The following is a 23418-nucleotide window of genomic DNA, read 5'->3' as shown; positions in this document are numbered from 1 at the left end:
ATCATGTGCTGGATTCCACCATAAGAAGAAATAAAGTTGTTCTGGAAAAAAAAGAAAAACTAAACAACTTGGTAGTAAAACACAAGCAAAATATGCTGGTTTTGCTAAGAATTTTTGTTTTGTTTTAAATCGCCATTCACATAATAAACACTGATGTTTATTTTGAATGGTATAGATAACATGATGAGTGTTCACTTCATAGTCGATTTGTGTAGCTGAATAAAAGATGTCTCTATAAACTTCAAATGCACAGTTTAGCATTTTTTTTAGAGACAGTTGCATTCTTGTTGGGAAATATTTATGTTTTATGAAAACTGAAACTGTAAGGTTTCCTATGGGTAGGTGAATTCATTACACAGTGAAGATTATGAATCTCTGACAGGTAATTTATTCTGCCTTTGAAACTTCCAAAAATTCCTTAATTGCTGGGTGTGAATTCCGTGAACTCGCCTGTAAGACTTCCTCAATAGTGAGATTAAGTCTTCAGAACACAAAATGCCAAGACAAAAACCACAGGATGAAAATGCCAAAAACCAAATGGAAAAACAGAGATAAGAAAAATATTAAGAAGTCCACTTTTCAAGCAAAACAATGACTGCATTTAATTGGATATAACTTTCAAGGGATTATATTTTCCCTGAACAACTGTAATAGTCTTTTTTTTTTACTGTTCTCTCTGCTTCCAGCTTCCACTCACTTGAATCTCTCCTACACTCTGCCCACAAATTATCTTTCTGAAGTTCAACTCCGATCATGTCATTCCTCAGCTCATAAACCTTCAATGATTCCTCGTACTTTGAACAATGAAGTCCGGACTTGAACCAGCCATTCAATTTCCAGTTTTGCTTTCCAATTCTGTCTTCTACTTTATGGTCTTTATAGTTCCATTCCCTTTATGGCCCTTAGAGTCCTATCATCTGGAACCACTCCTATTTTATGTGTCCACCCTGCATATTCCTTTCTAACTTTTTAGTTCCCTTGTTTCCAGCATGGCAGTCTTTGTATATTTAAGTTCTACCCAAATAATTTGCATGCCTAGTTCACATACCACCTGCTACAGACTGAATCATATGCCCTTTCAAAATGCATAGTTTGAAGTCTTCACCCACACTATGACTGTTTTTAGCAATGAGGCATGTAGGCAGACAGTGCAGGTTATATGAGGTCATAAGGCTAGGTTCTTATCCTACAGGGTTTGTGGCCTTATAAGAAGAGGAAGAGATAGCAGAGATCTCTTTCTCTCTCAGCACACACAGAGAAAAGTCCATGTGAGGACCCAGCAACAAGACCATCCTCTGCAAGCCAGGAAAGAGTCCTCACCACAAACCAACTCTGATAGCAGCTTGCTCTCGGACTTCTGGTCTCCAGAACTGTGAGAAAATAACTTTCTGTTGTTTAAACCAGCACGTCTGTGCTATTTTGTTATGGCAGCTCAAATTGGCTAATACACTACCTCTTCTACAAATTCTCTCTGATCATCACCATTTTCCCTCCTCTATTCTTATGGCATTTTCTTTGTATCTGTACTATATTATTTATCACTTTTTTGGCATTAATTACAGTAATTTAGTGTATAAGTTAATAGATTAATGCTTAATTGTTCCCTAATGTAAAAGCAGTGGGATGAGGGCAGTTTAGGTCCGGTTTTCAGACTCCTTGCTCAAAAGATTCAGTCTTGTTTTTTCCTTTAATTTGTTCACTCTGCTATTTCCATTCTGAATGTCACCTGATCGTTCAAGATAGTTGCAAAAGCTCAAGCCATATATGTTCCAGGACTCAGGAAGGAGGGCAGGAAAAGGAAAGGGGCAAAGAACCCCCTCTCGGCAGAGCCAGCTCCCCTTGTGAAGGCTTTCAGAAATCCCTAACAGCACCGGGCATACATTCCATTAACCAAAATCTAATTATCTGCCCAACTCTTTGTGACCTTATGAGCTGTGGCCCACCAGGCTCCTCTGTCCATGGGATTCTCCAGGCAAGAATACTGGGAGTAGGTTGCCCTGCCCTCCTCCAGGGACATCCCCATCCAAGGGTTGAAATAGAGTCTTTATGTCTCTTGCATTGGCAGGTAGGTTCTTCTCCACGAGGCCCCTTCTCTGTCCTGTATTATATATTGTAGCGTAGTTATTTTACAGATAGTAGTTTGTACCTCTTAGTCCTCTTCCCCTTTCTTACTCCTCCTTTCCTCCTTTCCCACTGTCCTCTATATCTGTGAGTCTGCTTTCTGTGTGTGTGATATTCACTAGTTTGTTGTACTTTTTAGATTCCACATATAAGATACATTCCACACATGTAGACTCCACATATAATCATTCAGTATTAACCTCCAAGTCCATTCATGTTGTGGCAAATGGCAAAATTTCATTCCTTTTTACGGCTGACCAGTGTTCCATGGTATATAGAATATTATTTTCTTCATCCAGTCATCTATTAATGGACACCTAGGTTGGTGACATATTTTGGTCATTGTAAATAATGCTGCTATAAGTATTGGGGTGCATCTATTTTTTTTTTTTTTTAGATTACTGTTTTGGGAGGTTATTTTTGTATACCCAGGAGTGGAATTGCTGCATCATATGGTAATTCTATTTTTAGTTTCTTTGAGAAATCACCATAATGTTTTCCACAGTGGCTACACCAACTTACATCCCTACTGATAGTATATGAGGGTTCCATTTTCTTAACTTCCTCACTAGCATCTGTAATATTTGGCAGTCTTTTTGGTGATAGCCATTCTGACAGATTTTTTAAGCTCCCAAAAGATTGTAAGAACATTTTTTTTAAAAACAAGGGAAATAGTTTTCATATACTTCTAAGAGAGGAAATAGGGTCTGCACACATTTCTATTCTAAACTTGATGACTTTAGCACTATCAGACAATTAGCCTTCACATTTTCCCACGGACCATGGTGAGATGGAGTGGGTAAGATGTTACATTATTTTGTCTTATTTTGCTTTATTTAAAAACCTACCCTCTTCTTTTAGGATTATACTGAGGACAGAAAACTTACACTATCACTTACGTTTTCTATCATCTGTTCTACTTTTCCCTTTTCCTTTTCTACACCCTAATCCCTCTTACTCTAAACCAGCATTAGAAATCATAAAGGATGGCAGAGGATATATAAGATAAACATAAGTGATGGAGTAGAGATGTGGGAGGGGTAAATTCCCACTCTCTCAGCCCTTTCTTCTATGTCCCACCTTATGACGGTTCAGGGGACATCCTGCAGAAGTGAATTCAGAAACAAAAGTATGTGACTATTGCTTGTTACCATCAGTTTCATAGCTGGACTGAGCCAGTGGAAGGCTGGTTAAGATGTTGCCCCAGTGGGTGAAGGGTAGGTTCTTTTTAGACTCTTTTAATCCCTAGTCTTATACATTAGGATCCACATTTCTATTAATTTTTCTCTACTCAAGGCATCGATGAAACAGTCTCTGGTCTTACTCCACTGTGGCATTCCCCCATGAACACAGTTGTTAGCACAGAAGTATTCAATCTCAGATGGTAAAGAATCTACCTGCAATGCAGGAGACCTGGGTTTGATCCCTGGGTTGGGAAGATCCTATGGAGGAGGGCATGGCAACCCAATCTAGTATTCTTTCCAGGAGAATCCCCACGGACAGAGGAACCTGGTGGGCTACAGTCCATGGGTTCGCAAAGAGTCTCAGCGACTGAGCACAGCCTAGCACAGCACGTTCATGTCCAGCAAAGGATCTCTGCCAGGTCCAGCAGGAACACCTAGAGAACAGAGGCATCTCCGTTTGTTTATCCTAACTCCTCCTTTCTCCAAGGTATCCAATCAAATCTATGGTACATAGCAGATGTCGTTAATAAGAGCCACAAATAAGCCCATCTTCCCAGGAGTGCAACTGAAGGATTTTCTGTGAACACGGTAACAAGTGACAAATCGTACACGTTTATTTTCATGAAATGTTTTGACTGCTGAAGTTGTTCTATAGCAGTTCATTAAAAGACCCATAAAATATGTAAGTTTACATTCTATAAAAAGATCATCAGGAATTTCTTGGCTGATAGTATTCCTTCTATTAAGCATCTGTTTTCTATTTTCTAAAGGATTGCAGCAGTGGTTGTCCAATTGTATATTAAAAATAGTTGATTTAAGCTGCATGAAAATGTTGTAATTTCTTATTAAAGATTAGTAACCCACCAATGAAGCTTCCTTAGAAGGCAACCAGCAATGTGTATGTAGCACATCTGGTTTCAAAATATTAAAAAATGATAAACACTCACCGATCCAACCCATCTGTTCCCTCCATCTGCATAATTATCTTATTTTTAAAACTAGGACATGCACTGAGCTTGACATTGCACAAAGCTGAAGAATTTTCTCCTCAATGTCTAGGCAATAATGGATGATTGAGGTCAATTTCAGAGAAATGTCATGTTGATTATTGAATATGTAGGCATTCTGGGAAAAGGGTTGAAATCTAATTCCAATATAAAGGAGATTATCTTTGATTTGAAGTTGTGGGTAGAGTCAAGTGGATAGAATATTTGAAATCACAGACTAATGTTTTTGATCAAAGAATGTCAAGAACTCAATAAAGACTATCTAATTTAACACTATTAATAGTAGTTAGCACTCACTGAGTACTTAATTTATGTCGTGCCTTATGCTTAGTACTTTATAGGCGTTATTTCATTTAGTTCTTATAACAACCCTTACTAATCTCATTTTAGAAAAGAAAATTGAGGCTCATTGAGCTTACCCAGAGCCACATAGCTAGTGCATGGTGAAACCTTGATCCATATTGGGGAAATATGACTTTAAGGCCCATTCTCTTGTGCTTTCTGTGATGCAGCACACAAAACACCTTTTAAAATAGTACCAGTCTCCTTTGCCTTAACAGTTCTTTCCTGAAAGCTCTATCTCTCAAATATCAAGAACTTCTTCCCCAATGCACCTCATCTACAAATTTGTTCAATGATAACATGAATAATAATGATAATAATTGACACGTGTTTGGGTGCTGTGTTTCAGATGTCATTCTAAGCTCCTTACAGATTATTTAATCAAAATAATGAATAACTCTACAACATGCACTTTCTTTTCAAATGAGGAAAATGAGACATAAGAAGTTAAATGACTTGCTCAGATCAAATAATTAAGAAATGAAGTTTCAGGAACTCTGGCTCCAAATCTATAACAGAAATCACTTGCTAGGTGCATTCGAGAGCCATGTTAAGTGTCAGATATACAAGGCAGAGTAAAACATGTTCATCTTATTTCAGTTAGCATATTTTCATGGTTCATCCATGTTGGACCATGTATTGGAACTTGTCTTTTTTACGGCCGAATAATATTCCATTGTATCAATATGCCACATTTTCTTCATCCATTCACCTTTTGATAGGTACTTGGTTGGTTTTCACATTTAGGTTATTGTGAATAACACTGCCAAGAACATTGGTGTATATCTGTTTGAATTCTGAATTTTTTTCTTTGAGGTATAATGTATCCTAGAAGTAGAATTACTGCATCATGTAGTTAAAATGGCAAATTTTTATCTTTACATTCATTTTTAACACAATAAAATAATAGCCAAAAAAAATCATTTTCTGTGTCCGAGAACTCACAGATTAATAAAAAATGAAAGAAATTTCAACTAATAGTTAAAATAATATGATACATGCTTTATTAGTAGCTTGTACAACATATTGTGTGAACTAGAACATGCCTGGGATGGCTTAGTATGGGTGTAGGGCTTTGGGGAAGACTTCAAAGATAACATTTGGAAAAACTGTTAAAGGACAGGAAGATATTCTCAAGGATGATGGTGGAGATATTCTCAAGGGTGATGGCTGATAGCAGTAGGAGTGAGGAAGGTCAGGGGGGCTGGAGAAAATATTTCAAACAGAGGAATTCTCATGAACAAGGTTCAAAATGTACATAAGCCCAAATGTGGCTGATATCCTGTGTCAACTTGATAGGGCCATAAGATGCCCAGACATTTGGTTAAACATGATCCTGGGTGTGTCTGTGAGGGAGATTTTGAATGGGATTAACACCTGAATCTGTAGACTGTGTAAAGCATAGTCCTCTCCCTAATGGGGTGGTCTTCATCTAATCAGTTGAAGGTCTATATAGAACGAAATAGATGACCTTCCTGCAAGTAAGTAGAAACTCCTGCCTGACTATTGAGTTAGAACATTAGTCCTCTCTTGTTTTCAGACTCAAACTGAAACATTGGTTCCCCTGGGGTGTTGAGCCTGCCGGTTTATGGACTGGAATTTACACCATCAGCTCTCCTGGTTTTCATACCTTCAAACTAAGAGCAAAACTATACCGTTAGCTTGCCTGGATCTCCAGCTGACTGATTACACATATTGGGGGATTTCTCAGCCTCCATAAACCTATGAGCCAATTTCTCATCATGCTTCTCTATCTGTATAAATATCTTCTTGTTGGTTCTGTTTCTCCAGAGAACCCTAATGAACCCACAGACGCATTGTAGTTTGATGTAGCTGTGTGTGAAGGCGAGCAGCAGGGATGGGAATGCCGTTTCACAGTTTCTAGAATTAAAAATCTGACTCTCCGATCTGACAATTCTCTCTTCCGTACCGACTATCTGTTTCCAAGCTCTGTTGACTCACCTTCAAAATGATGTCTTAGCTGTTTATTCCATATTGTGGCTATCATTACCCTTTGGCATATGACTCCATCTTCGCTTTCATCTTTCTCTTCACCCTGTGCCTGTAATCTGCACCTGAGCATCCTCGGTTATTACGAGCATGTCCATCGCATGCACTTCCCTCCTTCTGTGTGTCGCTCATGCTTTCTTCTCTCCCAAAAATGCCCTTTCCCCATCTCTGTTGTGATTATATCAAACTCAAAAGCTTTAAGTTTTAGAAAACAACACTAGCTCAATAGGGAGGAAAAATCTATTTATTTTGTGTATTCACTGCTCTGTCCCCAGCATGTAGGATAGTGAGCAGAACATGAGGTAGAGGTAGAGACAGAAAAAGAGAGAGAAATTAACTGACAGATTCAGTACCTAAGATGAATTGTCAAGAGCGTTCAGCTCCACCTGTACCCTCCCTGTTTTGATTATATGAACTTAAATTCACTCAAATTTATTTCACACGTAACTGAAAAAGCTCTGATAGATCTACTATCTGTAGAGGTTTAGCCATTAAAAGTCTTGAAAGAGATTTTTTACAAGAAATTGATCAAAGAATGGTTCCAACATTCTCCACTGTCTCCTGTTTTCCCATTCTTTGGGATATGTAAACACTTAAATTCTCTTGTAATCACAAGGCCCTTCTGAGCCAGGAAGAATATCTGATTTCTGAATACCTTAAAAGATGAATGTTAACTAAAAGCTAAAATGAATACCTTGTAGTCAATTTATGAACCAATTACTCTTAGGATAGCTAACTTCTCTTTCTATTTGAAATGAAGGCACTGCGTTGGTTCATCATGTTCCTACTATGTTTAAAATGATATGTTTCACTATTAGCTTGATACTTAGCTTAATAATAATAATAATAATATGTATACCATTAGTTTAAATACGAGTCTCATTATTGCATTATATTTGTTCCCTCTGTACTATTAAGAAAGCATAACTTGTTTTTATCACTTAGGATTTTTGCAATTACGGTTTTCCTCTTTAGAATGTAGTGAAAGAGTTTTCATGTATTTGACATACTCTAAGTGCCAAACATTCTTAATAAGTGAAGAAAGATGGAAACAAAAGTACAGAAAACAAGTCATCTCTGGACCTTGATAACCTCTCTGGCTTGAGCTGTGGCATCGTTAGGCATCCTGATTCCCAGATCACAGTCCTTATTCCTTCTATATTGCCTTACTCTTTTTAAATAATATTTTCATGTGTATATAGAATGTTTGTTTCAAAGCATAACTCCTCAACTAAATGAATAAGGGAACCAAGCCTAAGCGTCAGTATGAGAGGTAACCGTGATCCTTTTGTCAGTAGAAGTAGATTAGAGGATTTCTAATATCAAGTTAATAAGTCCTATGTTGCTGACAGAAAATCAGTAGGGGAATCTTTTATGTTTTAATGACTCTATAGCAATTAACTTTAGAGGGATTTTTCAGGATAATAATATCTTAAAATTTCTCCCATCTAAAGAAAATATAAAAATTGTTCTTTGGTATTTTAATAAAGTAAATGCATAATTTCTCTCAATCTGTGGTCTCATTTAATGCAGTGAACAAGGAAGAATAGGAAGACATGTAAGGATTTAATGTTCAAGAATTCCAGAAAATTCAGAAAATTCCAGAGTGCTTCCAGAATGCTTCATACAGTATATACTAATCTCTTTAAGAGAGACTTATAGTTTCTTCCCCATCACCTTTTTTATTCTTTAATCAAAAAGAAATTGTAGATATTGACTGATTTAGTTTGATAACTAAAATATTTTCCAAAAATCCAATAAAGCTTCCACTGTGATAAATTCTAATGAAAAGAACCAAGAAGCCTATTTCATTTATTTACCATCATTATTGTTTTCATTCTCCTCATGGTGAGTGGTATGTGAAATATTTTTTTGGTCTTCTAATTTCAAATGTCAGAGTAGCCATATTTTTGTTTGTGGTATAGCAATATATCAAGACGTAGATAGTTGAGACATAAAATAACACTTTTTAAAAATAGTAGTTTGACAGTAAAAAGTTTAAGGCTTTTTGATAGAGAGAAAACATGGTAGAGATTTCCTCATTACATGTTTCCTTATGGAGTTTTTCTCAAAAATATCCCTATAAGTACTTGTTGTGGTACTGGATCTTGGTGCCAAAGAAAATTCAAATGCTTTAGAATAACTTAGGAGTATAGCTTTTTCCCAAGCTCAGAAGAGAAATAACAGCATCTTTGTTGTTGTTCTTCCTTTCCTGTTACTGCTTTTGTTATAAAATTGTGCAATTTTGCTATTTTTATGTCATTTATTTGCATAATCTATGGCTCTATATAAATACAGTATAAATACAAACATAAATACAATTCAAAGCATAACAAAATTGCTCTTTGTCATCCCACAGTAGATTTCAGGGAGTGATTTTCCTAAAGGATTCTGAATGAATTTTACACACAGAGAAAATGGTATTTGTTCTGCCTGGAAGAAAAACGTGGCAGACGGGCTAGAGACTAGCTAGCAATTCTGAAGCTGAATCTGATCTCTGTACTTTAATACCAAATTAGATCTCAGAGACAGAGTTTTGGTGACGTAAAAAAAGGTAGCTTTATTGCTTTGCCCGGCAGAGGGTGCCACATGGGGGCTAATGTCCTCGAAACTGTGTCACAACCTAGAGGTGATAGAAAGGAGTTTTATAATAGTTGTTCATAGAGAGTGTGATCAGCTTATGAACATTCTTCTGATGGGCTGTTGGTGAGTTAAGTGGGAGTCAGCATCATCAACCTTCTGGTTCCAGCATCTGCAAAATAGCTCAAAGATATTGTTATGTATGGAAATGGAAACAGTGACAGACTTTATTTTGGGGGGCTCCAAAATCACTGCAGATGGTGACTGCAGCCATGAAATTAAAAGACGCTTACTCTCTGAAAGGAAACTTAGGACCAACCTAGACAACATACTAAAAAGCAGAGACATTACTTTGCCAACAAAGGTCTGTCTAGTCAAGGCTATGGTTTTTCCAGTAGTCATGTATGGATGTGAGAGTTGGACTATAAAGAAGGCTGAGCGCTGAAGAATTGATGCTTTTGAACTGTGTTTTTGGAGGAGACTCTTTGAAGAGTCCCTTGGACTGCAAGGAGAGCCAACCAGTCCATCCTAAAGGAAATCAGTCCTGAATATTCACTGGAAGCTAAAACTCCAATGCTTTGGCCACCTGATGCGAAGAAATGACTCATTTGAAAAGACCCTGATGCTGAGAAAGATTGAAGGCGGGAGGAGAAGGGGATGACAGAGGATGAGATGACTGGATGGCATCATTGACTCAATGGACAGGAGTTTGAGTAAACTACGGGGAGTTGGTGATGGACAGGGAGGCCTGGCATGCTGCTGTCCATGGGGTCACAATGAGTCGAACCTGACTGAGCCACTGAACTGAACTGATTGTTATGTATATCCCTTGAGGGGGCCCCAGGACTCTGCCCCAAGGCTACACTAGTGTTTCTAAAACTGTTCATCTCTTGTTTCTGCATCCCCTCCCTTCCTTAATTAGCAAATGTTTGAACCTGCCCTTGGAACTCAGGGAAAGTCAGAGGCTGAATGAAGCCTATTTCCTGTAATCAAGAAACTGGGGACACAGAAAGGCTCTTGTGCCCAGGAATCCCACAGGATCCTTTTCAGTTTCAGTTTCATCAAGGAAAAGATGAAATTGCCTCATTTATAGCCTGCTGCTGCTGCCGCCGCTAAGTCACATCAGTCTTGTCTAACTCTGTGCGACCGCATAGACGGCAGCCCACCAGGCTCCTCTGTCCCTGGGATTCTCCAGGCAAGAATACTGGAGTGGGTTGCCATTTCCTTCTCCAAAGAGCGCATGCATGCATGCTAAGTCGCTTCAGTCGTGTCTGACTTTGTGCAACCCCATCGATAGCAGCCCATTAGGCTCCCCTGTCCATGGGATTCTCCAGGCAAGAGCTTACTAGGTGCTTAATAACTAATTGTTAGATGAAACATTGTTTGAATGAATGAATAAACAAATGAGTCATAGACATACTGTGAAAAGACAAACTTTCAGGAGTTTCATTTAGAGAATTCTATTACTTAGAGCAATGATGCTACCCTTCTCCCCAAAACGTGCTGCATATGATGAAAAACACATTTAGAATCAACTAAGATGGAATGCAACATGCCAGATGTGAGTTTAGATTGTCTTTACATACAAATTATAGGATAGATAGAAATGGATGGCCATTTGGTTTGTGTTGTTTGGATGTTCTCCTCACTAAGAGAACCAGAAAACATCCAGATAACTCTCAGCATTTGGGGCTTGTAAGAATAGATAATTCAAGAAGGGGAGCTGAGCAACTGGCTTTACTTAAATTGGAAGAAAAGAAGCTCTATGGAAAAATACAAGTAAAATATCATGACTAGGGCTTTTTACTGATGTTTTAGCTACAGATTAAAAACACACACACACACAACAAGAGAAAAGCTGAGGTTAGATCCAGGATAAAATGAGTCATGTTCTAATGACTAAATGCAGCCTTCAGATTATGCATTTATGTCAAAATTTGTGAAATGGGGTAAACTACATTAGATAATCACTGTCTTGATAGCTTTTTTTTTTTTTTAACAAACCAATTGTGGTCTTCCTTTTACTATAGCAATTGTTTTTCTTGCAAAATGATCTTTAAAAAGTAGCATTTTCCCTGTCTTTGTGACCTCACATTAAGAAAACACCCATATTTCTATTTTAGTTAACACAGGGGAAGACTGACTTCCCTACTTTAGAGAGAACAAAGTTATAGTCTTCAGAATACATGGGTGGTAGTTTGAACTTGACCTAAAAAAGTCAAGCTTCCAAGTAGTCTAACTTCCAGAGACAGAATGCATACACTGAGGAGCAGACGTGCTCTTTTCTTTCTGTAACTATGAGGATGGCATACATTTACAAAAATACCTTTGAAGGTGAATCAAAGATGGTCATGAGGGCCAATCTCTACCGCAGCTTTCTTATTTTCAATCCATTACACAAGAGTTAAACAAAATGTTTGAATGGAACATTTAATAACAAAAGACATTTATGATGTTTACTTAATGTTTTGGACCATTAAGCATCAATGACATGAGTTATTGTATGTAATATCTGGCCAGAAATCTTTTGACCAGGCTGTGTTTTACTACTCTTGGAGCTGCCAGCATCCCGATTTGAAAAAAAAATTTGTGGTCAAATCCTAGTTTTCTCAGAGGACTTTGGATTTGAAAATATCTCCCGTTGCCAGAAAGTACCTTTTGAAGTTTACATTAAGATGGATATTTATTTATTTTTTCTCTATAACAATGACAGTGGTTGAGATAAACTGTTTAATTCTAAATAGAAAACACATCTGCTGTGTCTGCATTGTTTGTGGCTGCTGGAGGGGTGACAATTTAAACCAAGTAGCATACATGACATTTTAAGTGAGATGTTGTGTGAGGGCTCCCAGCTGGCGTCCGTGTCCTCCGCTGCTCAGCCGGGTCCAGCGGGGACGCCCGAGCCAGAGCCGCCATCAGTGGATCCTCTGTGGGTGGACACCCAGAGACGTCTTCTGCTTCTGCTCATCCTCAAAATCTGGGAGAGTGGCAACCTAGCATTTACAAACCAACATTTCCCCTAGTTATACTTACCTGTTGATTAGTAAAAAAAAAAAATTAGAATATTTTTGAAACTTCTTCTCCACCCCAAAATCATATTGACTTTTGAGAGTGCACAAAATCTATAGATTGACTTAGGGAATGGATATCTTTGTAATATCCATGTCTTCTCTGTAATTTTTACATGCTATAAAAAATCTTCAAAATTTTCTTCATATAGGTTTGTGTATTTCTTGTTACATATATGCTAAGGTATTCTGTAATTTTTTTTTTTTTTGGCATTTTGAATGAGATCTTGTCTGTTATACATCATAGCTTCTGTTGCTTTTATGAGAGAGTTAATACTTTTTACATTAGTGTTATAACCTGCATTTCTAATAGCTTTTAAAGTTATTTCTAATAGGTTTTCAGTTCATGCTCTATAAATATTTTTTGTAACTTATGATAATGTTGCTTTCTCTGTTGTAATTATTATTGTTGTTGTTGTTTAGTTGCTAAGTCATGTCCAATTATTTTGTGACCCCATGGATTGTAGCCTACCAGGCTCATCTGTTCATGGGATATCCCAGGTAAGAATACTGGAGTGGGTTGCCATTTCCTTCTCCAGGGGTCTTCTTGACCCAGGGATCAAACCTGGGTCTCCTTCTTGGCAGGCAGATTCTTTACCACTGAGCCACGAGGGAAGCACTGTAATTATTACATCCTTATATAATTCTCTTTCCTAGGGGAATTATCTATCACTTCCAAAACAATATTAAATGATGATCCCAATAGTGGGCTTTCTTTTCCTCATCTAGCAGAGATTTTCACCATTAATCTTGATGCTTGTTTTGGTTGTTTACTCATTTCTCCTATTCAATCCATAAAAATTTTAGCATGTATTTATAAAGGATAAAGTTATTTTGTTTTAATTGAAATATAGTTGCTGTATAATGTCATGTAAATTACAGGTGTATAATACAATGATCCACAATTTTTAAATGTTATACTCCACTTGTAGTTATTATAAAATATTTGCTGTATTACCCGTGTTACATAATACGTCTTTGTAGATTATTTTATACCTAATAGTTTGGGCCTCTAAATCGCCTACCCTCACCTTTTGCCTCTCTCTCATTCACTCTGCCCACTGGTAACTACCAGTTTGTTCTGTGTATCCGTGAGTGAATGCTTATTTTTTGTTATATTCACTAGTTGCATATTTTAGATTGGACATATACATGATATCATAATTATTAACCTGTTGATGGGCATGTAAGCTGCTTTCATATCTTGGCAATTGTAAATAATGCTGATATGAACATTGGCGTACAGGTATCTTTTCAAATTGGTGGCTTTGATTCTTTCAGATATATATCCAGGAGTGGAGTTGCTGGATCATATGGTAGTTCTATTTTTAGTTTTTTAAGAAACCTTCATACTGTTTTCCATTTTTATCAACAGTGTGTAAGGGTCCCCTTTTTTCCATATCCTCGTCAACATTTGTTATTTGTCATCTTTTTAATAATAGTCATTCTCACATGTGTGAGGTGATATTCCACTGAGATTTTGAATTTTATTTCTCTAATGATTAGTGATGTTCAGCATCTTTTCATGGTATCTATATGTCTTTTTTCCAAAAATGTCTATTCAGGGAAAAGATACATGCATGGGATCATTATTTTCAAAAACCAAGATGTGAAAGCAACATAAGTGTTTATCAACAGTTGAATGGTTGAAGAAGATATATCATATATCTACATATATACATATACAATGGAATAGTTCTCAGCCATAAAGATGAATGAAATCTTGCCATTTGCAACAATGTGGATGGACCTTGAGGATATTATCCTTAGTGAAATAAGTCAGACAGAGAAAGACACATACAGTATGTTAGCCCTTATATCTTCAATCTAAAAAATACAACAAACAAATGAATATAACAAAACAGATTCACAGATATAGAGAACAAGCCAGTGGTTACCAGTGAGGGAGAGGCAAGATAGAGATAGAGGATTAAGAGATACAAACTACTATGTACAAAATAAATAAACATTAAGGATATATTGTAAACCACAGGGAAGTATAGCCATTATTATGTCATAACTTAAATGGTGTATAACCTGTTGACTCAATATACTGTATATCTGAAACTAATGTAATACTGTAAATCAACTTTAATAAAAAAGAAAAAGATGCTTTTGACATAGTAATATGACTCTGAAAATCAGAATGGCAGTAGACTTCCTACCTGTCATTTTTGCTCCTCTCTGAACATCTGCCTTTATCTGCAATCCAATGTGTAGAAGAGAAGTGCTCAATAACTCCCAGTTTCAAAACCCTCATTTTATTAATATCCTGAGAAAAAGCAATCACCACTGTATCACAATTCCAAATTCCCTGCAAACACAGATTGTAAAGATTCCCCGGCCCACATTGGGAAACTGGTATACTTGTATGCAATTCATGGTAACCAAGAAAACAGGAACACATCCAAAACCATGGGGTTGTAGGGAGCCTATGCCATGACCGCAGAGAGGCTTTCTTAGAAAAAGCGATCAACATGAATTAGGCAAAGACCTCAAATGAGGCCTTCTATAGTTCCTAATTCATTTTATTAATGTTTTTAAATGGAAAAATCTTTTAAATTACCTAAAACTCCAATGTGCAAATAAACACTTTCAAATAAATTTTTATAAACTAATCCTGACATTATGCTTGCTACAAATGAAAAGCTGGGCAGGGTCCATTCATTAATCCATCCCATTGAGAACATTGTCTTAGTTTCAGCTCATTACAAATATCCTTGGAGACAAGAGAATTTCACAAACATTCCTTCCCTCTTCCCCATGGTCCTTTTTAATTCATAAAAAAATTTTTTGAGCACCAGAATTCTTCTCCCTATTGGATTTTCTCTCTCTTTTCTATCTCTTTTTGCTCAGGATTCCAGCTCCATTCTGCAGCAAGCCTCTGCATTCAGCAGGCAATTCTACTTCTCATGGATTCTTAAATACTTGTACTCACAGGCCCTATTGTCTTGGCTCCTTACTGATTTTCAGAGAGCGGCACATGTAAGACAAACTAAGCACTCTCTTCTGCTAATGTTGATTGTCTCACAGAAGTTTACTCAATTTCTTAAGATTCCTCGGCAATTACAGGAGCTGTTGAGAAATACAATAGGAGTAAACCATCCAGTCACAGTGACTTAAAAATGTTAATACAGCTTTCATCCTGAAACATGAACAGATGTGTTAAAAGATACAGAAATTTTGTCCCACTTTGCCTGCATATCACCATCATTTATTGAAAAAGTCTGTGATGGGAAACTTTTTAATTCACATGTCATCTGTGCTAATTTGTTTTAACCCAAATACCTACAACCCTAGCAGATCAACAAAGTGTAGTTGGATAAACATTGGACTAAAAGATTAGAGCCAAGTTTGGGAACTTGATACCAAGTTACATGATTTAAGAAAATTCTCTGAGCCTCAGTCCACTTTTTTTACTTTTCTGTATCTGTGCCTACTGGTACAGGTGCCCTACTTCAGTTGCAAGGATGCTGTAAAGATCCATCAACAAATTTTATGATAAAATATTTTTTCATTTTATAAATTGTTTGTTTTCTTTGCTTCTTATTGTTGTTCAGTAGCCCAGTCGTGTCCAACTCTTTGCAACCCCATGGACCGCAACACTGCAGGTCTCCCAGTCCCTCACCACATCCTAGAGTTTGCCCAAGTTCATGTTCATTGCATTGGTATGCTGTCCAGCCATCTCATCCTCTGACGCCCCCTTCTCCTTCTACCCTCAATCTTTCCCAGCATCAGGGACTTTTCCAATGAATCATCTGTTCACATAAGATGACCCAAATACTGGAGCTTCAGCTTTAGCATCAGTCCATCCAGTGAGTATTCGAAGTTGATCTCCCTTACGGCTGACTGGTTTGATCTCCTTGCCGTCCAGGGGACTTTCAGGAGTCTTCTCCGGCACCACAGTTCAAAAGCATCAGTTCTTTGGCATTCTGCCTTCTTCATGGTCCAGCTCTCACAACCATACATGATGAGTGGGAAGACATAGCCTTGGCTGTATGGACCTTTGTTGGCAGAGTGATGTCTCTGCTTTTCAACACACTGTCTAGTTTTGTCACCGTGTTCCTGCCAAGAAGCAGTCGTCTTCTAATTTCGTAACTGCAGTCACCATCTGCAGTGATTTTGTAGCTCAAGAAGAGGAAATCTGTCACTACCTTTTCCCCTTCTACTTGTCATACAATAATGGGGGTTGAATGTCATGATCTTAGTTTTCTTAATATTTAATCTTAAGCTGGCTCTTTCACTCTCCTCCTTCACTCTCACCAAGAGTCTCTTTAGTTTCTCTTCAGTTTCTGCCACTAGAGTGGTATCATCCACATATCTGAGGTTGTTGACGTTTCTCCCACCTATGTTGATTCCAGCTTGTAACTCATCCAGCCCCACATTTCTTATAATGTGTTCAGTGTATAGGTTAAACAAACAAGAGTTTCTTTGGTTTCAGATGCCTATCCTTGGTCCTCGTTTTACTCCAGCAGGACTCAATCAAGTGCCTTAACCATAGTCTGGTCTTGGTGAATGTTAAGTAATGAATTAAATAATCTTTGGCCCTATCATCACTTTCTATTGTCTTGTCCAGCATGGTAGACATTTGTAGACTCCTATTCTTAGATCACTTTGTATCTGCTCCATAGTTACCAACTGCTCTCATGTAAGTTCATTTGTTTTGATCTCTTTATTTTTTTGAGCAGTATTAACCATATATCTGTTAACTTGTAGACTCAGGGGAAGAGGGGAAAAATCTATTAACTTATGTCTCTATGTAAGATTTGCACATATAAGGCACTCAAAACTGTTTGTTGAATGAATGAACTAATAAAAGCAATTTCAAATTGAGAGAAGAGTTTTAGAATACAGATAGAGAATTGATATAGCCTCAACACGAATGAAATCTTTAAAAGAGAGACTGGTGTTTATAAGAATAAAACTATGGTATCCTCAATGTTGTACATTTTGTAACCAAAAAACCCACTACATCCCACAATCAATTTATCCCCAGTATATATTACTCACCATATGACATACCTTAAAATATGCTCCAATTCACTCTGTTTGAAATCCTCAACAGTAGAGTGCTCTTAGCTCAATCTCTCTTTATTCAAAACTCCATGATCCCCAACCCTTCACCAAAACAATAGAATAAATTATTCCATTCAAATAGTTATAGCTTTCCTAATAATAAGATGATGTCTGTTTAGCTAACATATTCCATTCATGATTCATGAGGAAAGACATACATAAACATTTTAGGTATCTGAATTTGTAAATTAAATTTTTGATTCATTTGACAAAAATTCATATGTGTCAGTCCTTATAAACAGTGCTGGGAGTACAGATAATAACGGCCTAGAGTGTCTACTTTCAAATGGTTCAAATTCAAGGGCTAGGAATGACTATCATTTTGTTCAGCATTGTGTGTAATGCCATGGCAAAAATTAATTGACCTATCTACATTTGAGATACTTGAATAAGTATCTTATTTATAACTTCTAAAATATTTTACTTTCTCTTTACTATCTACTAACCTTGCAATATGCTTTACAGGAATTATATTAATACCTACAATATTTTGAGATAAATACTATGGTCTTCTTACTGTTATTTCACCCAATGTCAGCCTGTATGTAACACAATCAGTTTTTGAACCTGATTTGTATGGCTTCAAAATTGGAGCTGTTAACTTTTATTTTATTCCATCTCTGATAAAGAATACTGATTTAAGGTCCCATCATGATTAGAGCTGACATATGTATCTTCAGCCTTCAACATCTCTTCATTGAAAAGACTGGGATGACATCAGAGATATCCATAGTTGGGGAGGAACTTTATTGTAAACCCTGGGGTGGTGGTGATTTTAGTTGCTAAGTCATGTCTGACTCTTGCGACACCATGAACTGTATCCCCTCAGACTCCTCTATCCATGGGATTCTCCAGGCAAGAGTACTGAAGTGGGTTGCTATTTCCTTCTCCAGGGGATCTCCCCAAACCAGGGATTGAACCCGGGTCTCCCACATTGCAGGCAGATTTTTTACCAAGCAAGCTATGAGGGAAGTTAAACCCTGGGGTTCAGTTCAGTCGCTCAGTCATGTCCGACTCTTTGCGACCCCATGGACAGCAGACGCCAGGCCTCCCTGTCCATCACCAACTCCCGGAGTTTACTCAAACTCATGTCCATTGAGTCGGTGATACCATCCAGCCATCTCATCCTCTGTCGTCCCCTTTTCCTGCCCTCTATCTTTCCCAGCATCTGGGTCTTTTCAAATGAGCCAGCTCTTCACATCAGGTGGCCAAAGTATTGGAGCTTCAGCTTCAGCATCAGTCCTTCCAATGAACACTCAGGACGGATCTCCTTTAGGATGGACTGGTTGGATCTTCTTGCAGTCCAAGGGACTCTTAAGAGTCTTCTCCAACACCACAGTTCAAAAGCATCAATTCTTCGGCACTCGGCTTTCTTTACAGTCCAACTCTCACACCCATACATGACTACTGGAAAAACCATAGCCTTGACTAGACAGACCTTTGATGGCAAAGTAATGTCTCTGCTTTTTAATATGCTATCTAGGTTGGTCATAACTTTCCTTTCAAGGAGTAAGCGTCTTTTAATTTCATGGCTGCAATCACCATCTACAGTGATTTTGGAGCCCCAAAATATAAAGTCTGACACTGTTTCCACTGTTTCCCCATCTATTTGCCATGAAGTGATGGGACCTGATGTCCTAATCTTTGTTTTCTGAATGTTGAGCTTTAAGCCAACTTTTTCACTTTTCTCTTTCACGTTTATCAAGAGGCTTTTTAGTTCTTCTTCACTTTCTTCCATAAGGGTGGTGTCATCTGCATATCTGCTGCTGCTGCTGCTAAGTCACTTCAGTCGTGTCTGACTCTGTGCGACCCCATAGACGGCAGCCCAGCGTATCTGAGGTTAATGATATTTCTCCCGGAAATCTTGATTCCAGCTTGTGTTTCACCCAGCCCAGCATTTCTAATGATGTACTCTGCATATAAGTTAGGCAACATCTAATCAGTAAAGGGCAGAACATAGCAGAAGTTTGTTCAGAAAAAGGGAAAACATTTTTATAACTTTAATTTGGGAAAGCTCAATGTTATTAAGTACTGCTTTTTCACACTGCCACAAATATAAATAAAGGAAAACACTGGTAAGATCTGAAGAGATACAGATCTAAACACCTAAGACATCTAAACGTTAAAAACAATTCACAAACAGAATTGAAATGAAAAGGGCAAATCAGGAAAACATAGCAACATATAAAACAAACAAATATTGTTAATATATAAAAAGTATGTTTTCAAAATAAGAAAAAAAACCAAAAACTAAACAAAGAAAAATGGTAAGAAATTATAAAAGAAAAATGTGAATAACTGATAAATATTTGGTGGAAAAAAAAAAAACTTGTGTCACTTAGCTAAGAAGGAACTGGAAATTAAAACAAAAGTGTTTGGAAAATTGATGATACTTACAGTTTACAAAAGTATGAGAGAAATGGGCAATCTCATTGCTGTAGAAAACAAAATTTGAAAAGATTTCCTGGATCACCATTTAGTGGCAGGTTTCAATGACAGTTCTAAGAATTTATCTTAAAACAGTTAATAAAGATGGATTTAACAATTTAGCTATTGACATGGTTAAGTGTGGCATTATCATAAAAGTAAGAAATCAGAGAGAAATGTCCAGAAAGAGAAGGACTAGTTTAACGATACATAAATTCTGGTGATTTCAGATGAAAGAATACTTAAACGGCAATTTTAAATGAGCCTCTTTTGTTTAAACTGTGAAAAGCTATTTACAGTAAGTTAAGTACAAAACAAAAAACAAGTCACAAGAAAAGCATTTCTGGTTTTATCACACATATGTGTTTTTGGGCATGTGTGAGCATGGATGTGAATGCGTTTGTGTGTTCCTCTATTGGAAAGGCCAGTCTGAGAACCACAGTTGAGTCTATTTATGGGTGATGGTATTATAAGCCTGCTAAATTTTGTCTTTTTGCTTTGATAAAATAAAAACAATTAATGTATATTATCTTTTTGAATTTTTATCATGTAAGAAATTTATAAAATAAGCTTCCCTATGATTCACACTACAAGACACTTGATATTGTCTATAAAAATAGCCTCTCTTGTTCAGCTTTTACTTTGTTGAAATTTCACAACATCCCCATTTGTGTTACTGCAGGCCTCGGTCAAGTTATTAGTCAACATTTATTATGTGAGAATTGTATGCTTGACTTTAAACAAAATATAAAGATGCAGAGGGAGCTGAAAGAAAGTAAGAGGCCTGAGAGCTGCGGTGCTGATGGCCCTTTGGCAGAAGCGCTTCTAATGGGCTGGGACCAATGGCATATTTACTGCATGGCCTCCTGACAAATGGGCTTGGACAGCCCTGAGAGGCCTCTTAGGCCGCCGCTGGCAAGCAGAAGCACAGAGAGACGAGTAGGTGGTAAGGGAATTTAAGGCCACAGCCTGCATCCCTGTAAGAAAACTGTATTCGGGGTCAGATACGAGGGGGTAGCTGATGGAAGTTGCTCGAATGATGGCTCCTTTCTCTATCAGTACAGCATTTTCTATTTCAGTCTGTACATTCATAAGTGCTAGAAATTACCTTGGAAAGAGTGAGAAAAAAGGCTCTTATCAAAGAGCGTTTAGTGTTTTCCAGCACAACAAAATCTTTCTTGGCCCTAGGGTCTTCTCTAATTAGAGATTTCTTCCAAGAATGATAGAAAGCACAGCAGCTGGAGAATAAAACAAAAAAAGGCAATTGAAGTCTGTTCAAAGTGGGAGGAAGGATAAATTAGGGGTTGGGTTTAATATATATACACTACTATATATAAAATAGATAATCAACAAAGACCTACAGTATAGCAGAGAAATTCTACTCAATATTTTGTAATAACCTATATGGGAAAAGAATCTGAAAAAGAATATATGTATGTGTATAACTGAACCACTTTGCTGTACATTAAAACTAACACACCATTGTAAATAAGCTATTCATCAATATAAAATAAAAATTTAATTAAAAATCATTTATAAAATTGAAGCATAAAAATTGATGTGTCATAAAAAATGTACTTTTATTGTTCAGTTGCTCAGTCATGTCCAACTCTTTGTGATCCCATGGACAGCAGCAGACCAGGTTTCCGTGTCATTTACCATCTCCCCAGGTTTACTCAAACTCAAGTCCATTAAGTCAATGATGTTATCCAACCATCTCATCCTCTGTCATCCCCTTCTCCTCTTCTCCTCAATCTTTCCCAGCATCAGTTTTTTTTCCTATGAGTCAAAAAACTGAGAGGTAATTTATTTCTGAGTTCAATTTGTTTTTTTCAAATTAATAAATGTCCTATTCAATAAAACCTAGATATATATATATATATACACACGTGAACATATATATATATACACCACATAACTAAAAGTATTCAAAATTTTACATATATATATATATATATATATATATGCATGTGGAATTTTATTTTAAGACTCCCTATGATATGGTCATCTATGTCTAGCTGAGATTCCTTTTGTTAAAGTGAAGACTTTAAGAGGAGAAGGATTAGTGGTAATACTCTTCCACTCTTCTAGAGTGTATTTCCCATTCTTGTTTCTCAAACTTCTCCCGTTCTCACATAGCTGATGACCTTTATTTCCCTCAGAAAAACTCACAGGAGCTGTCAGAGGGTGAGACATAAACACCCACATGCTTGGACCAGCTCATTTATCAGCCACCTTGCTTGTATCTCACACCCTGTTTTCCCCTGTGATAGATGAACTTGAGCCTGAATCTCACCCCTCTGACTCACCCAAGTGTATCCTTCCTTCAGCATTGTTAATCAATCATGCTCTGTTGAGTCACTCCCGTCAGCACACAAATGTGCTATATTCATCCTCCAAAAAAAAAAAAAAGTCCTTCCTCTTTTACCTCATATTCTCATATCTTCTTCAGATATTGCTCCATGTCTTCCCACTTCCGTTTATGACAAAATTGCTCAGAGGAGTTATTTATACACACTATCTAGCCTTCCTCTCTTCATATTCTCTTTGGAAGCCACCCTAAGCCAGCTTTCATCCCAGCCACTCTATAACACCGGCTTCTCGGGTTACCAAGGGCCCCCACATTCTAGATGGAAGGGTCTGCTTCCCATCCTCAGGTCATTGAACTCTCACCTTTGACACCATTCTCTACTCTGTCTGGAGATACTTTTTTAAAAACTTGACTTCTCTTGGATTCTCTTCTCTTCCCACTCTCAGTTTTTATCCTACTTCAGCAGACAGTCTTTCTCAGTCTTCTCCGCTGGCTCTCATCTCCCCTTTACCCTCAAAACATGGAATTCTCCAGAATTAGTCCTCTGACCTCTTATTTTCTCCATCCACTGCTGAGGGATTTCATATAGCACCACTCACTGCTTTGAACACTCTATAGGGATGAATACCAAGTTTACATCTCTAGCCTTGACCTTCTCCCCAGTCTACTGTCTTTTCAGTTTTCCACTTAGAGGTCTCCAGGGGTTCAAGGAAAGACAACAAGGGACACACTTCCGGGCCTGGCTGGATAGGACACAGCCAGCTCCCCGATGTCATGGGCTGCTCTTTCCTTTCTCAACGGGCATCTCGGACTCAAAACACCCAAACCACAACTCATGGTTCATATGCTCGCTCCACTACTCACTAAACGCGTGTCTCTCAAGTCCTCCTTGTTAGTAAAAGAAAATTATCAGGGCTGTAAAGTCCTCTGCTTCCCCACGTAATTCATGAGCAAGTGCTATTACTCTGTCCTCAAACTACGGCCCACCCCTGGCCATTTGTCATGCCTATCATCCTGGTTGGGACCCCCAGTCATCTCCCAGACTACTGCAAAGGCCTCCTTGTTGGTCTCCCTGCGTTCACCCAGCCACTCTTAAAATTCTGCCTTGTACAGCAATCAGAGTGATTCATTTCAGATGGAAACCAGACTATGTCACGCCTCTCCTTTAAACCTTCCCGTGGCTTTTTTTTCACTCACAGCAGAAGCTGAAGGCCTTGGCCTCTAAGCCTTCTGTGGTCTGCGTCCAGGCCAACGCTCTGACCTCATTTCCTGTCTCCCCTTGCTCACCCGCA

At 37.7% G+C, this 23418-nt stretch overlaps 1 long non-coding RNA gene across 2 annotated transcripts; it reads right to left on the bottom strand.

Moving 5' to 3' along the window:
* Positions 1–9216: 9216 nt before the first annotated feature.
* Positions 9217–22405, bottom strand: LOC110130586 (uncharacterized). 2 transcript variants are annotated; one of them, XR_002311895.2, is made up of 7 exons: positions 22244–22405; positions 20924–21053; positions 19786–19823; positions 17335–17430; positions 15251–15387; positions 14478–14584; positions 9217–12237 (listed from the first exon to the last, which is right to left on the bottom strand). It is a non-coding gene; the product is annotated as an uncharacterized lncRNA (long non-coding RNA). The 2 variants fall into 2 exon arrangements; XR_002311894.2 differs by having other exon boundaries at positions 14478–14514.
* Between the last annotated feature and the right edge of the window lie 1013 nt (positions 22406–23418).

The sequence above is a fragment of the Odocoileus virginianus genome, chromosome 34 (assembly GCF_023699985.2).
Source record: "Odocoileus virginianus isolate 20LAN1187 ecotype Illinois chromosome 34, Ovbor_1.2, whole genome shotgun sequence".
In the NCBI taxonomy this organism is placed as follows: domain Eukaryota; kingdom Metazoa; phylum Chordata; class Mammalia; order Artiodactyla; family Cervidae; genus Odocoileus; species Odocoileus virginianus.
Note: the sequence above shows the minus strand (reverse complement) of the source record. Positions and strands in the feature narration are given on the sequence as shown.